Source organism: Elaeis guineensis, chromosome 16 (genome assembly GCF_000442705.2).
Source record: "Elaeis guineensis isolate ETL-2024a chromosome 16, EG11, whole genome shotgun sequence".
Taxonomy (NCBI): domain Eukaryota; kingdom Viridiplantae; phylum Streptophyta; class Magnoliopsida; order Arecales; family Arecaceae; genus Elaeis; species Elaeis guineensis.
In genome coordinates, this window is record NC_026008.2 from 23,577,249 (window position 1) to 23,594,565 (window position 17,317).

The window sequence follows — 17,317 nt, forward strand, 5'->3', positions numbered from 1 at the left end:
TTGTGGATGTTTGATCATAGGATATCGTGATGTGATTTATGAACAAAGGATTTTGAAAGATATTTATAGAATTATGTGAATTTATTGGAATGCGTTTGAGGTAAGTAATGCTTCACTTTTTCTAGATTTATCGATAAATTATAATATATTTTTCTGATATGATTTATGAAATGATGCATGAATTAGATGAATGATATTTTGTTATAAAAAATATCTTATTTTGATATTTTATGATGAAGCATGATTGAACATATTGATTTCATTATGCATTATATTGATTGATTTCGATACCATATGATTATATATTTTCTTATTGAATAAAAATAAGAAATATAATTTATGAAAAATTTTAATATAAGAATAATATGAATTGACAACCTGACTATGTAAAAAATCCCGTCAATGGGGGCATATACGTTGGTAATTGATATGTCCAGAAGATTTATTTTGTTAGCGAGACCAGCAACATATCACCAGTGAGACCAACGATTTTGAAGGACTTTACTGTCAGATGATTCGCAGCCCACCGTAAGATAATTGCGGTGTTATGACCCTACCATAGAAATTGATTTCAAATTGATGAACTCTATATGCTTATTTTTTATAAATAATTATTTACTTTAATACCTGATAAAATCTATTTAAAATAATCATTGCTTACTAGGCTGTCTAGCTCATTATCTCCTATTTTTACTATTTTTATAGATGTTGAGAAATTAAGATGATATAAGAAATGAATGGAAAAGTGATTAGAAGCAGAACCTCCATACTTTTATTTTAGATTGAAAATCTTATTAAATTTGATGGAAGGCCTATTGAATATTATTGTATTTATTGAGATATTAAAGTTAAAATTTAGATTATTATATTTTTGATTTAAATTATTGACTAATTATTTCACTGTTATTTTATGATAGTATGATAAGATGCCTTGCATATTTATGGGAAGAGTTTTCTATGAGTATGCGGCGGTTGCCATGACCTTCGGCTCACCATCTCGGATCGGGGGCATGACAAATTAAAGTGGTATCAGGGCATTTATGGATGAATTAAGATATGTAGAGTCAAATATAGAATGAGTGTAAGTGGATAGATATTAGGGACATTGTGGTGTAGATCTATAATGATTATAGTATGAAAAATCTTTATGATTTTTGGTTAAACATTGAGACTGTATGAAAAGATCATAAGAGATTATGACACATAGAGTTTGAAATATGATGGACAATCTAAAGATCATGTTATAATTTGTTGGATTTGATACAAAGTAATTGCATGATAATTGATTTTGAAATTTTATTGTGTAATACTATTATTAAATCGATCATTAATTTGTTTAAATGAATTGCAAGCTCAAAAAATTTGATTGGGAGAACACTGTGATGTTGTTCTTGATTTTAAAATCAATTATTGGCAAGATAAAGATTCATTAATAATATGTTATTTCATGTTAGACTAAGAATATCTTTTTTGATATTTAATTGAAACAAATTTTATTGAAGTTTATATCAGTATGTTGATCATGTATGAAGCTTGCATATAGAAACAAACATATAGTTGTGGATATTGTAAAGAAGTTTATTTATCATTGAAGAAATCGATTATAAGATTATAGAATGTTCATTTTGGTGAAATCTTTAATTATCATCCTTGGATCTAAATAATAGATCTTATTTATGTCTCTAAGAGACTATATGATGTGTATAAAATTTCAATTTAAAGATTTCGTATCTAAGTTGATTAAGAGATTTTCTGCTATTATTGTTGAGGTTGTTAGTGAAATCTTTGACTACTATTTTTAGATTAAGATAAAAGATCGTATTATATTTTATTCGAGATTTTGAGACCCATGTGAATTTATAATTTAAAATTTTGGATTTAAAAATTGATATGGAGTTCCTTTGCTTTTGTTAATGAGGTCTCTAATTGAATCTACTATTAAATGAAGATTTGATTTTTTTGAGGCTTGTATGATTGTTATGAAAGGATACTTGATAGATATTAAGGATCTTGATGATAGAAACTTTAGAAAAGTTGATGATTTAAAATTACTTGTATGTTTTGATTATGTCCTAATTTGATGAAGCATCGAAGGATTTTCTTATTGATTTCACTTATAAAATTTTGATTTGAAATTATCTAATTGAATTGATATGAGAATTAAGATTTGATTCGTATTGATTATAGTAGACCTATATGATGGTTTTGAATGTGATATTGGACTTAATGGTTAATCAAGATTATTGTTCACCAGTAAAAGTAGTAATGAGAATCAAAAGTTGATCTTTGACTTCAATTGAAATTTAAAATTTTAGATCTTTTTCATTGATAAGATAAAATAATAATTTGATCAAATTTTTTTTTGTGAATCTAAGAAATTTTGATTGTTAGAACAGAGTATGCAACAGAAGCATGGTGATTTGGATTATTTTGAGTAAGTTAGGAATATTGATTCATTAAGTTAAAGAATTATGACTGACGATATGATTTGATACAAAAAATTTATTGATATAAAAAAGAATAATATTTTTAAAATTTTAAATTATTTTGGATATCCTAATGTGATTTTCAAAAGTAGTGCTTCCATCTACTATGTTAAAAAAATATTTAGCATCCTAATTCTAGAATGAGTGGATCCTTGATTTTTGATTTTAGATTTAGAATATTTAGATATAGATTTTTTTTATCCTAGAATTGAATTTTATACTTCTCTATTTATTAGAAAGAATTTGAGATTGTTTATCGAACATTGGTTTTGATCTTAGATTTTTATACTCAAATGTTTATCTATGAAGAGTATGGTAAAAATTTATTTATGATCTTGTAATAAATTGATCAAATCATGAGCAGTTAAAGATTTTTAATGAAAAATTTGATATCCTTATTTAGAATTGAGGGACTAATTTTGATGACCAAAAATAGTGGTTTGATTGAAATCAACATTGATGATATTGATCTTTTCCTTATGAAATGATTTTACGATAAATTTACATCGAGAATTAGAATATTAAAATATTTGTGGCTGAGATTTTAATCATAAATCCCAAGTAAAAATTTTTTGAAGACTTAAGCAAAAAAAATTTTGAAGACGAAATTTTTTTTTAGGAGAAAAGAATGAAATACCCAGCATAGATATCAAAGTACAAAAACAAAGAATGAAGAAGACTCCCATAGGGAGTCTTCTCCTCCCTCCTGATCGACTTCTAATTAGAGTCAAAATCCATCTCAGGGAAGAGTGAAACTCCTCCCCACCAGTCCTATTTAAAGGGAAGAAGTCTTCCCTCTCTTCCCCCACCGAAGAATCAAGAGAAATTGACAAGGATTGCCGAAGATTTCTCACGAAAGTCCTTCATTATGCTGTCTCAATTTCTCGCCACAGCACTCATCGGAGCTCGAGGTAAGCCCCGGCTCCTCTTCCTCCCTTCTACCCTTTCCTTTCCTTGCCTGTGTGCATGACCGTCGATGGTCGGGTTCGTCAGAAAATCTAGATCAAAGAAACTCCTGTTCCGCCCCTTCTCTTTTGGCTATTTCTGGCACCAGAGGTCATCACCGACCGTCGATTTGGCTTCCTCTGGGCTGCACCGTCACAGCCCCTGCTGCCATCGACCACAAGCCGACAGTCGTGACCCCTAGTCTGAGAAACAAGAAGGGACCTCACGGTCCCCTGTTCCACCAAAGAAAACCACGGGAAGAGGGAGAAGAAGAAAGAGAAAAAAAAAACAAGGAAAAGAAAAGAAAGAAAAAAAAGAAAAGAAAAAAAAATTAAAAAGAGAAAGAAAGAAAAGAAAATAATAATAATAATAATAATAATAATAATAATAATAATAATAATAATAATAAAAGAAAAAAGACTCTCTCTCTCTCCTCTATTCTCTCTCTTTCCTCTCTTTCTCTCTCTAGTTTCTCTCTCCACTTGCCATATCTAAACTAGCTACTGGCAAAGAGGGAATTGATTCAAGATCCCCTTGCACCCTACAACCCGAAAGTGACTCTATATCAAAGCACTTGCGGTGGGCTAAGCGTAAGGAGTCTTAGAGTGTTGATACTGGCTAACGAAAAAAACTAACAAAGAAGTAGTCATTCTACAACCCCTAAAACTATATGCAGCACTTTTAAAAATAAGAAGTGGTTTGTTTTTTCTAAGTTGCTATATGAAAATGATTTTTGTCTACAAGCGCCTGTCTGCCTTTACGAACGTATAATAACTCACTAGCCTTAAACCATAACTGAAACACTCTCTTCTCCAACCAAAGCCACCATTCAGATTCAGAACAGAAGTGAAAGTGGAAAGAGTTTACTAAAGAGGCTTGCATCTATGGCCTCCCTAACTAGAAAGAAAGAGGGGATCAAAAAAACTTTAAATGAGTAAAGTAAGGCCTTGAATAACAACAGCTAAAGTGAAAAGCCTACCGAACTTACCTGTTCTCTACCCGAACCTAAACCAAGCACTGAATCGATCAAGTTAGTTGGTTTCCAAGTGGGTTCCGCTTTCATAACAAATAAGGCGTAAAAGAAAGATCTTTTCTTGAAAGGTATATTTAAAGAAACTTAGCTTACCAAGAGTTTCGAAACTAGAGAGATAGGAGATAAGATTTGTTCTCCATATGAGGGAAAGAAAGTACTTTTTGTCTATCTAATCTCCTTGACCTGAGTCTCAGAGTCTCAATTTTAGTGATCTTCCCTTCCTTTCTCAGACTCAAGCTCTATCTAGTCTTCCTTCTTCATTACCTATGAGAAAGCTTATTAGGTCAAAATGCTGTGAGGGTATACTTCCTTACTCGATCCACCTCCATCCACTTTGCTTTATGAGGATTTTGCCTCTTTAGGCCTATGCACAATCACTCTCGGTCACCACAATAGGAATGATGAATCTTCCTCTCCACCTTGATTCTATAGCTAGGGTCTTGGTCAAAACATGAATAGTTGGAGTGCCAAAGACAACCTTACTTAAGAGGTAGGGAGAACTGTTTCCTTATCTTTTGCTTGCAAGGGTAGCCCATACAGTTTTTAGCTCTCTATATCTATCCCCAAGTATGTCCATATGTACGGAGGTGTATCTAGTATAAAAGCTAATCGTTAGATATTTGCAAGCAAGAAAATTGGAAATGGTCCATATCACAAAGTTAGCTTCAACTTCATAAGCAGCATGCTTGCTTGATAGAGTGTGGTGTGCCCTATCTAATGTAGTTGACTCAACTTACAGCTTCTAGCTCCTAAAGTCAAGTCGAAGTAAAATCAAAGCTGATACAATTTTGACTGCCTCCATGCAAAAAAGAGAGAAGTTTAGTCTAACAATAGAGTCGAGGAAGCTTTTCATAGCTATTCTGTGGCACCCCTACTCTTGAATTCAAGCTTGCCGTTGAATTCTGTTGCCATAGGTTTGTTTCTCATCTACATCATGGTGGTGTGGGGATATCTGAAAAGCTTTGGAAGAGAAGGCCACCTATATTAAAAGGTAGTTTGAGTAGGGAAGTCTATGAAGGGAGAGGAACCTTCACTGATCGACGGTTCCTTATTGAGTTTATAGAAGGGTGGTGGTCAAGCACTCTTTTAGAGTTCGCAAACATAGGCAGCAAATAAGAGGTGGGTTAGAGATGTCTTCTTTTCTTTCAGTTCACTTAATAATAGGCAACCTAATAGGGAATTGACACAAGAAAAAAGATGACAACTCTCATCTTAGATGAAGGCAGGTATGGAGGTTGAATTAATAGGTTGGGAGAGAAAGAATAACCCTAGTCCATCCATAATATTACTAATAAATCCTTCAGTGGTAAGGAATCAAATTTTAGAGAATTCATTTCTTATAGATACTGTTATTAAAAAATTTGATACCAGAATCCTAGTTATTTCTCTTATTGGATCATTGTCTAAAGCTAAATGTTATATCGTATCGAGGCATCCTATGAGTAAGCCAATCTGGACCAATTTATTATATTGCAATATTATTGATTGATTTGGTCAGATATATAGAAATCTTTCTTATTATCATAGTGGATACTCAACAAAATATGAGTTTACATCGAACAAAGTATATATTTTGATTTTCATGTGCTAGAACTTTGGCTTGTAAAATAAAAGTATGGTATGCATATTTTTGCAAAGATTAGGTTCCGGATTGTTAGAAAAATTCTTTATAGAAGAAGAACGAGTTGTTTCTTTGATCTATCTAAAAACAACTTTTTCTTTACATGAATCATGTGCAGAATATATGTATTTGTTGTTTGGATATTATTTGTATCAACGACTTGGTGAATTACTCATAGTGGGTTTGATGATGCGGTGAGACTTATGAATACAGTAGAAATGATCTATAAATGATCAAGAAAGAAAAAAAATCATGAATTTTCATTATGAAATGGTCAGATTGTTGAATCAATGAGTAATCAAAATTATTATACTTTCTTCTCGAGACCCACATTTTATATTATACATAGGTAAAGCCGTATGCAATGAAAAATGCGAGCATGATTTGGCAGGGTTTTTTTTTTTTCCCTAGTCCAATAAGCAAAAGTTATTTACTCCATCTGACTAGTACTGAGTTTGAGTCCCGAGCAACCCATTTGGAAAAAAAAAAAAAAAAAAAAGATTTTTTGTATTTTAATTCACTTGATTTACAATTCCTACAATACTATATGTAACAAATTTTGCTAACCACGTGACTTGGACTAACATCATCTAGTGGACCGCGATGTTTGGTTTTATTTGTACAATATAATCTTATTAAAATTTCCTCAGAGCCTATCAATACCTGAACAGTGATTTGCTTGGGGGCATATGTTTTTGTTGGTTAAGGACCAAAACAATGCAACTAATGCAATCACATAGTTGGAAAGGTGCTAGAAATAAAATTTTAAATCCCTTTAATTATATGAGCAATGTCAGATTAAATTTTTAACAAAGAAAACATAACTCAGGAAATCATCCATCATCTAGATTGATTGGTATCAACAAAAGCTTTTCTTGCTAATATTCAACAGATCCTATTTATAAAAACAATTATGGTCCCTAACAACAAAATTAGTGGTCCACAAAAGGATAAGATAAATATCCTTCGGAGCATAGACATGCCCAACTCCCATGATCGAGCTTATGCACCGAGGTGATAGCTCTGGTTTGCGACATGTGGTCCTTGAATGTCCAGAGCTACATTTCCAGAGATTGATCGAATCAAACAATTAGTTGTGGCCTCAAAGCTCCAAGATGTTTGATGGTGAGAGGTCCGACATGCAGACTAGTCCCGACCAGCTGATGCACGATACAATGCCATAGGAACTTAGAGGCTTCTAAAAAGGATAACTTGCATGGCCAAGACAAGGGCATGAAAGGTTACGAAAAGGAAAAGGAGCAAAGTGCTGTAGACTTTGAGTACAATATTTGCTTTGATATGGCTAAGTAACCGGTTGTTAATTCTCGTGGTCATGTCTTTTGCTGGTGGTGTTTGTATCAATGACTTCATGCCAATCCCAGTATTTAAGGAATGCCTTGTGTGCAAGGGAGAGCTGCACGAGACTAACCTAATGCCTATGTATGGGAGGGGAGGTTTGGATACTACTGCCAAGAAGGTATCTGAAGAAGATGGGAACTCAGAGCTAAAAATACCACCTCGACCCCATGCACACAGAATTGAGAACTTGAGGCAGGAATTGCAGAGATCCATGGGCAGAATTGTGGTGGGGGGAGTGCAATAGCATGGAGGCGTATAGAAGAGTTGTGCACTGCCATTAGGTTTGCAGAGGATCCGGGCCCAAGCTTGCGGCTTCGATTCAATGCTTCTGATCCTACATTTGTACATTGGCTAAGGCAGTGGAATATGCAAATGGAAGAGAGGAGTGGGTCTAACTTCGCCGGCATTCACACCAAATCCTCAAAATAATTCTACAAATTCATCTATGAACTCTCACGGTCATGAGCCACTGCATCCGAGGCCTACTGTGCAATCAACACCGACTACAGAGCATGCATCAGCTTCAAGCACCGCAACTGTGATACCAGGCAATATTACGGTGACTGACATCTCAAAAAACCAAACAAAGCAGGTCATCTAGATCCCTTAGAAGAAGAGGATGGAGCAGCAATTCTGGTTCCTTGGATGCAGATGGAGGAGCATCACACTCGCATAAGAGAAGGCTGAACTAGAAATAATTAAGTGACCGTTCTTAGAATGTTTAGATCAACTTGTCTTTATACATTAATGCAATAAGAAAATTCTTTTTTATATGGTTCTAATTAAAGATTTCCATTAACCTAGAAACTCCCTGTAATTATCGCAACCAAACATATAAAATGCTTCTACAATCTACGTAGGCTATGATGACTGTTGCATAATACACTGAGCAGCTCAATGAATTAACTACAAGGTGTGCGATCATTGATAACAATGAACAACACTTGGCAAGATACCATCATGGCCTGTGAACTGACATAAAGGCTAAGCTAGCATTGTATCCATTAAAGACTCTTGATTAGGCTTGCCTTAAATATCTACAATTAAAGAAAGCCATCATATATCCTACAAGCTAGATGCCCAACTCTCAAGCCAGAGGGTGGACTGCTTGACCACCTGCTTATTCCAGATCTACAGCATTACCTCAAACACCAAGCAAGGAAATAAAAAGGCCCAAGATAGTACTCCCAAGAAAGATATATATCAAATTGAATGTTTTAGAAGTTCATATTTTGAAGTTCATCTCAAGCAACATTAGAAAATGCAATCCAATCACTTGTATCATAAAAAAGAAAAGAAAATGCAATCCAACACAGATTAGGGCAAAAACAAATCAGCATCAAAATAGTTAAATATACATTCATAATACTTCCATGACGTTGCATAGAGTTAGCTTTCTAATGAATCCTGAATCATCTAAAATGGCGGTTGTACAAGGAAGTTATTAATGATTTATTGAAGACGTGCCAATGTTGACAAATTTTTTAAAAATCACAAAAAATGCCATTATGCAGCCCAAAATTTGAAGATCAAATTTTCTCTTTTTTTCCCCCAAAAATTATGAGTTAGATTTCTAATAGGAGTTAGGAGTCCATTTTTAGTTATTTATTTAATATTTGCCTTTTATTTTCTTTAAAAAACTGGTGTTGGGACAATCAGATCAACTTTTCTCCCGATTCAATGACAGCTCCCCCGACTTGTGGTCGGTCAACCCGATTTAGTATCAAAAACAGATGATGGACCATCAAAATGGGACCTTCAAAGGAGATCCGGTTCGACTATAACATCTATAAAGCTCATCACCTGACATTCTATCGATGCCATAGATACGAACAGCCGACTATCAATCGGTAAGCCGACTGACTATCGATAACTTCCAATCGACTTTTCCAATGGCTACAAACCAACCATAATGATTCGATCGACTACATGATCGATGGTCAGTCAGTATATCAGAGTTACTGACTGATAGTCAATCGGTATATCAAAAATACCGACATACAATCAGTATGCCAAGATCACCGACATACAATTGGTATATCAGAATCTACGGTTATGATATCATAATTGTGAGAAACTACTCCACACCATGACTATTAGTGGATATAAACCACCCACTAACTCTATGATCATAGCCCAATAATGGGGGTTAACTATCCTTTCATACCACAATAAGTGGGATCCTACATGTTTGATGGTTACACCTGAAATACCTATAAAAGAGAGGTAAAGAGGCAACAGTGGTAAGGAGCTTTTTGATTGGGCTAAATTTTGTCGATTTCTATATTAAATCTACTATTTATCACTCTCCATTGACTTAGACATCGAAGGATCCCTGTCGGATATAACTTTGATCAATGTGGACTTATTTTGCAGGTCGCTTATTACCAAACTTAGGCGCACTCAGAGATTGACTGCAACAAATTGGCGCACCAAGTAGGGGGGCAGCACGATTCCAATCATGACAAAAATAAGAGCACAGAACAACTTCGCCGGCTCCACCAGACAGTCTTTCTGTCGAGAAGATCTCCCGCCTCCACTTCCACCGGTAGAGCCCAGTTCCTCACGTCTAATCGTCACTGTAGACACACAACAATTTGTTGCATTAGTATAGCAAGTGAGAACATTGATGGAGGCAGTGTACAGCCTCCAGCAACAATAAACACAGCAACAACAGCAACAGTAATCGCTAGCAGAGGAGCTGGCACCACATACAATGCCCTTTAGGCACAATCGCCGCACCTCACGGTGATCTCCTTCTCCATCCTCGGAACAATGATCGGCTCGACATTCCCACCATGTCGAGCCACCACCATCCCGATACTCCAATCGTGTCGCCCGCTATCAGCGACGATATCTTCTCCTTCTTGCCACCACAGTATCAAAAAGGAGAAGAGACCGTACTCACCTTTGACTTCTTTATTTTCAAGTCCTTTAGGGGATTCTACTCCTGCATTTTCTCAGCAGCGATAGCTTGATGACTATGATCGCAAGCTCAAGGACCTAGATCATCGACTCATCCAGCTCCAGGTGGATGGCCGAGGGTGCTCCAGCAACTTTGGCATCCTCACTATTCCACCTTTCTCCTAATGCATCTTGGATGAGCCAATCCCAACTCGGTTCAAGATGCCACAGATCGAGTATTATGATGGCTCCACCGACCTAATTGACCATCTGGAGAGCTACAAGGCTCTCATGATAATTTAGGGGGCAACCGATGTCCTCTTATGTCTTGATTTTCTGGCTACCGTCTGAAAAGCTATTAGAGCCTAGTACTTTGGGCTCCGACCGAAAAGCATCCACTCTTTTGAGCAGCTGGAATACTCATTCATGGCTCACTTCAGCATCAGTAGAAAGATGCCATGAACGTCCGACAGTCTCTTCTCTCTTAAGCAGTGGGAGGGAGAAAAACTCAGGGACTTTATGGCACGTTTCAATGCAGCCATGCTTGAGGTTCAGGATCTCAATGAAGATATGGTTATCTTAGTCATAAAGAGGGGGCTTAAAAGCTCCAAGTTTGCTTGGTCACTTGACAAGACGCTCCCCTGAGCCTACCCCAAACTTCTTAAGTGCGCATACAAGTATTTATGCACAGAAGAAAGCACTTTTGATCGGTGCAAATCAGAGAAGAAAGATAAGAAAAAAAAGCAAAAGTGTGGAGCTCTGGCCGAGTCAAGTCAGCCATCAGCCAACAAAAAAGCTTCACCCCACTGACGGAGTCTAAAATCGAACAACAGTTACAAGTATGACTCCTACACTCTTCTCTCTGCACCTCGTGCACAGATCTTGATGGAGATAGAGAGAGAAGACTACCTTCGATGTCCCCTACCAATGAAAGCACCCCTAAGGAACCACGACAAGAGAAAATATTGTCGGCTTCATCATGACCACAATCATGATACCGAACAATGTATTCAACTGAAGGATGAGATAGAAGATCTCATCTGATGGGGCTATCACGAAAAGTTTTGATGTGATCGCATGATTCAACCTCCTGCAGACCAACAACCTCTGCTTCAACTTGAGGAGACAAACAACAATCGATCAATGGTGAGTCATCAATATGATTTTTGGTCAATCGAGAGATTGGGGGGCAAACTCCAAAAAAGAATCATCTAAAAAGCAACTACATGATAATATAATCTCTTTTTCGGATGATGATGATGTTCGAGGAGTACAAACTTCTCATGATGATGCCGTCATTGTCTTGACGATGATAGCAAACTTTGATGTAAAAAAAATTTCATAGATAATAAAAGTTTAATTGATGTCTTATTCTACTCTGTTTTCTCTCAAATGCGACTACTGATTGATTGACTCAAAAGAGTCTCGATGTCCTTAGTTGGCTTCACTGGAAATGCAGTCAATATGGAGAAAAAAATTATTCTCCCTCTGACTATAGGAACCGAATCACGACAAAGCACTATCCTTTTAATATTCACAGTTATTCAAGTTTCTTTAGCTTATAACGTCATACTCAGATGATCGAGATTTAACGCATTGAGAATGGTTGTCTCGACTTACCAGCTACTTGTCCAATTTTCGACAAAGAATGAGACCGACGAAATGCGAGGGGATCAATAACTGGCCTGACGCTGCTTTATGGACTTTGTCGATGATAGCAAACCTGAAGACCTTCTATCAATCGATAAACTAGACCAGAGAGATTATGAAGAAAGGGGAGAGCCTGTTGAATATCTGGTTTCAATCTTGTTGAAAGAAAATGACCCAACTAAAACTATTGAAATCGGGTCACAACTACCTGAGTTGGAGAAGAAGCAATTGGTGGATCTATTGAGGGCAAATGTCGATGTTTTTGCTTAATCGACAACCGACATACCCAGAATCTCTCTGAAAATAATAACTCATCGATTAAACATTGATTCAAAAATTAAACTGATAAGACAAAAAAAAAGACCTTTTGCCCCTGAAAGATAGAAGGCCATCGACGAAGAAGTGGACAAGCTTCTTGAGAGGGGCTTCATCAGAGAAGCCAATTATCTGGATTGGCTAGCCAATGTTATAATGGTGAGGAAAGTCAATAAAAAGTGGAGAATCTGCATCGATTATACTAACTTGAATGAAGTATCCCCGAAGGATAGCTTCCCTCTATCGAAGATTGATCAATTAGTCGATGCAACATTGGGGCACAGACTCTTGAGCTTCATGGATACCTTTTCAGGACACAACCAGATCTGAATGGTGCCTGAGGATGAGGAGAATATAGTGTTTATGACCAACAAGGGCATCTACTGCTACAAAGTGATGCCATTCGGCTTGAAGAATGCCAAGGCGACATACCAACGACTGGTCAATAAAGTGTTCAAGGCACAAATTGGATGCAACATGAAAGTTTATGTCGACAACATGCTGGTGAAAATTGTCGAAACCCATGATCATGTTTGGGACTTAGAGGAAGCTTTCGACACACTTCGATGACATCATATGAAGTTGAATTTGACTTAGCGTGCATTCGGTGTGACCGTCGAAAAGTTTTTCGAATTTCTCATGTCACAATGAGGAATTGAAGCTAATCCAAAAAAGATAAAAGCTATTTTTGACATGAAGCATCCCAGCTCCAAAAAAGAGATACAACAGTTGAATGGAAAGATTGCCGTACTTAGCTGATTTATCTCGAAGTCGGCAGAGAGGTGTCGGCCTTTCTTTAAGACTTTGCGGCAAACAAAGAACTTCTTAGGGTCAGATGAATATCGACAGGCCTTCAAAGACTTAAAAAAGTACTTGATATCTCTCCCACTACTTACAAAATCAAAGGGAGGGACGCTGTATCTCTACTTGGTAACTTCTTAGGAAGCAGTCAGTTTGGTTCTCATCTAGGAGGATGGAAGCTGAATTCAATGGCTCATCTACTATATCAGCAAAGTACTCCACAACATCGAGACAAGATACTCGAAGGCAGAGAAGTTGATCTACATTCTGATTTTATCAATTCAGCAACTTCGACCATTCTTTCAAGTACACTTGATAGTCATCTTGATAGACCAACCTTTGAAGGCGATCTTACATCAATCAAATATCTTGGATCAAATGATGAAGTGGGCAATCAAACTCAATAAATTCAATATACAATATCATCTATGACCATCAATAAAAGCTCAAGTTTTAGCCGACTTCATCACCGAGTGTACTATACTCGACAATAGATCTGATCACAAATCTGATGACAAGTCGGAGCAAATTAAAAATCAAAAGTTGAACCAAAATTTGTATGGGTGCTACATGTTAATGGAGCATCAAATGCTCAAGGGAGTGGAGCCGGCCTTATCCTCACCAACTCCGAAGGGACAATGATTGAATATACCCTTCGATTCAACTTCAAAGCTTTCAATAATCAAGTCGAATATAAAGCCTTGCTAGTTGATTTAAAGATTGTGAGAGAGCTTGGTGTCGACAACTTGAAGATCTTCACCGATGATGCGTAGTCGTTGATAGCACCAAAAATAACTCTACTCACTACGTAGATAGGATGAGTCGAGATCATATCCTCAGGGACCTTGGGCTAAGTTAAGAATGCAAAATAAAAGAAAGAAGCGTTGTTTTTGATTTAGAAAATAAATTATCTTAAAATTGATGCAATAAGAAAATAAAGAGCTCGGGAGTTTTGAATTAATTTTGTACTAGCAGAGTTGTATCTCTTTTTTTTTTAATTAAATTGATGCGATTAATCTTAAAAAAAATATCTATCTTTCCTCAGCACGCCCCGTACCCGTAGATCATGGTGCGTCTCCAGAAAGTACTAGGTAAATAACTCTTCTTTCCTCGGCACGCCCGTATCCGTAGATCACGGCACGTCTCTGGAAAGTAAAAATTATTCCTAATATTAATCTAACAGGGAAGCATAAATAAAAGCATATGAAAGAGAGCAAATAAAGAACTCATGATAATTTAAATAAAAACATAATCTTTATTGCATATAAAGAAATACAAAAAAGTTTAGAACAATAAACCCGCTCTGTGCCGTTACAAAGTTTCTTCTCCACTCCCGAGACTGCTAGCCTAGCTGCTCATGAAGTAGTCCCTTTTTTTTCTCTATGCAAGGCTCTAGAAGAATTTCTGGGATATCTCAAATGGAAGTACAAGAGCCTTTTTATAAGTGTTAGGAGGAAGGAGTTTTACATGATTTTTTGATATGAGACAAAAAAAAATACTAAAGACTACGTGTCCGAATGCCGCACCTGCGTCCGCGTCCGCCTGCATGTCGTCCGCGTCCTGCCCTGCGTCCGTGCGTTCACGCATCGCCTGCGCTGCCGCGATCCGTGCTTGCCCGCATCCGTCCTGCGTCCGCCCCGCGTCTGCCCCGCGTCTGCCCCGCGTCTGCGTGCGGACCCACGCGCTCGCGCGCGCTGTGCTGCTCGCCCAGGAAAGGAACAGCATGAATCAACTTCGCGCTACCTTTTTTATTCCACTTCCAAAAAGAAACTTTTGTTTCTTCATAATGACATCTATATCCTTTTTGGATTCCTTGCATAGTATCTTCATTTTCTATAATACCGGATGCATCTTTCTTTTATTTTAATTTTATTTTAAGTCTAATTTTCTTCAAACTTGAGTCTTTTTGATCTATAAATCGGACTCTTTGTATCGACGATCACCTTTCTTGTAAAACATAGAAAGAAACATCAAATTCTTAATAAATAAGATAAATTAAATATAATTTTTTGCTTTAAAATACTTAAATTAAGTATTTATCACACCCCCCAACTTGAATTTTGCTCGTCCTCGAGTAAAATAGATATATCAGCATTGTGTACCGACTTGATTTTGAATAAAAAGTTAGGTTAGGCATCCCAAAAGGTAGGTGATACTTGGTCAGACCATTAAAGAGATACTTCCTTGGATTATCAATTTGACCCAATTAGTGGCTGAGTATTAACTAAAAAAATTTCAAGAGCTTTTCTTTCACCAACTCCCCACTTTACTCTTTAAATCCTCTAACTTAATGGGAAAGAGGTTTATTATATATATATATATATATATATATATATATATATATATATATATATATATATATATATATATACTTTTTTTTTTTTAACATTGCCTATCTTTTTACGCGAACCATAACGCTTACTTAGGCGAAAGGGCCCGGTTACTCAGTAGGAAACCAATGTTGTTGTTGTTGTTATTTTTTTTTTTTTTTTTTACATACCTCGATCTTTCTACCCAATTTCTCATGAAGCAGATTCTTTATTGAGATCAGTAAGAAGAGGGTTATAGAATCACTCCTAAAATTTGATCTAGTCTAAACCCTACTATTCATTGGGTTTTCTTAATAATTTATTCCTCAGTATCTCTAAAATTATCTTGACCATTAATCATTCATTGTTTAGGATGCCTAATTGACTCTTAATCAAAATAAAATTTGGATACACAAAACTAATTATTTCTGACCATACTCGAAGATTTGATTACTTTCCTCCCCCCCAACTTAATCTATATTGTCCTCAATGGAGTAGAAAAGCAAAGAAAATAAAAGGAGAGAGTGCACCTGGGATAATTTTGCTTCGGAAGTTGAAGATCGGCTCTTGTTCTAAATTTCTGCAGCTGCGGTAAAGTAAAAAATATGAAATCGTTGGGTTGCCTTCCAACAAGCGCTAAGTTTTACGTCTTCAGCCAGACTGAATTGAGCATTATGGCAATTTTGGATCCACTAAATCAACAGATTCAATTAATTCTCCATCACTAATTCCATCTATGTAAGGTTTCAATCGCTGACCGTTCACTTTAAAAGTGTTTCCTTGTTTAGGATTTTTGAGTTCTATAGCTCCATGAGGAAATACCTGAGTTACAATGAAGGTCCGTCCCAACGTGAGCAAAGTTTTCTAGGAAATAGACGCAACCTAGAATTGAAGAGCCAAACTTTTTGATTGGGCTCGAATGTTTTTCGTGCAATGAATTTATCGTGGTATGCTTTAGTTCGAGCCTTATAAATTCTGGCACTCTCATATGCTTCATTGCGTAGCTCTTCAAGTTCATTTAGTTGAAGTCTCCTATTGGAACCTGTATTTTTCATATCAAAGTTAAATTATCGTATGGCCCAAAATGCACGATGTTCTAATTCCACCGGCAGATGACAAGCTTTTTCGAATACAAATCGATAAGGAGACATTCCTATGGATGTTTTAAAAGCAGTACGGTAAGCCCATAATGCATCATCCAAGCGTGCTGACCAGTCTTTTTTATCGGGTCTTACCGTTTTTTCAAGAATATGCTTGATCTCTCTATTGGAGACCTCAACTTGACCACTTGTCTGGGGGTGATAAGGTGTGGCAACTTTATGAGTTATTCCATATTTTTTCATTAGCATGTCGAAGTGCTTATTCGTGAAGTGTGTACCCCCATCACTAATTATGGCTCTTGGGTATCCAAATCGACTAAAGATGTTATGCTGAATGAACTTGATCACGACTTTGTGATCATTGGTTCGGGTTGCCATAGCCTCTACCCATTTTGATACGTAGTCTACTGCTACCAAAATATACTCGAATCCAAATGAGGAGGGAAAGGGTCCCATGAAATTAATTCCCCAAACATCAAAAATTTCTACAACAAGAATAGGGGACAGGGGCATCATATCTTTTCTTGAAATATTTTCTGTTTGCTGGCATCGCAAGCAATTACGGCCAAATTCATGTGCATCTTTGAATAGTGTCGGCCAATAAAATCCACTCTGCAACACCTTTGCTGCAGTTTTTCTTCCATTAAAATGTCCCCCACATGCTAACGAGTGGCAGAAAGTAAGAATACCTTGGACTTCATACTCGGGGACACAACGTCGGATTACTTGATCTGGGCAATATTTGAACAATTCTGGTTCTTCCCAGAAATAGTACTTTACTTGAGAGAAAAATC

At 36.5% G+C, this 17,317-nt stretch overlaps 1 pseudogene; it reads left to right on the forward strand.

The window, feature by feature from the left end:
- The first annotated feature begins 7,077 nt into the window (after positions 1 to 7,077).
- LOC105060658 (uncharacterized) lies at positions 7,078 to 8,136 on the forward strand (annotated as a pseudogene).
- Positions 8,137 to 17,317: the final 9,181 nt, after the last annotated feature.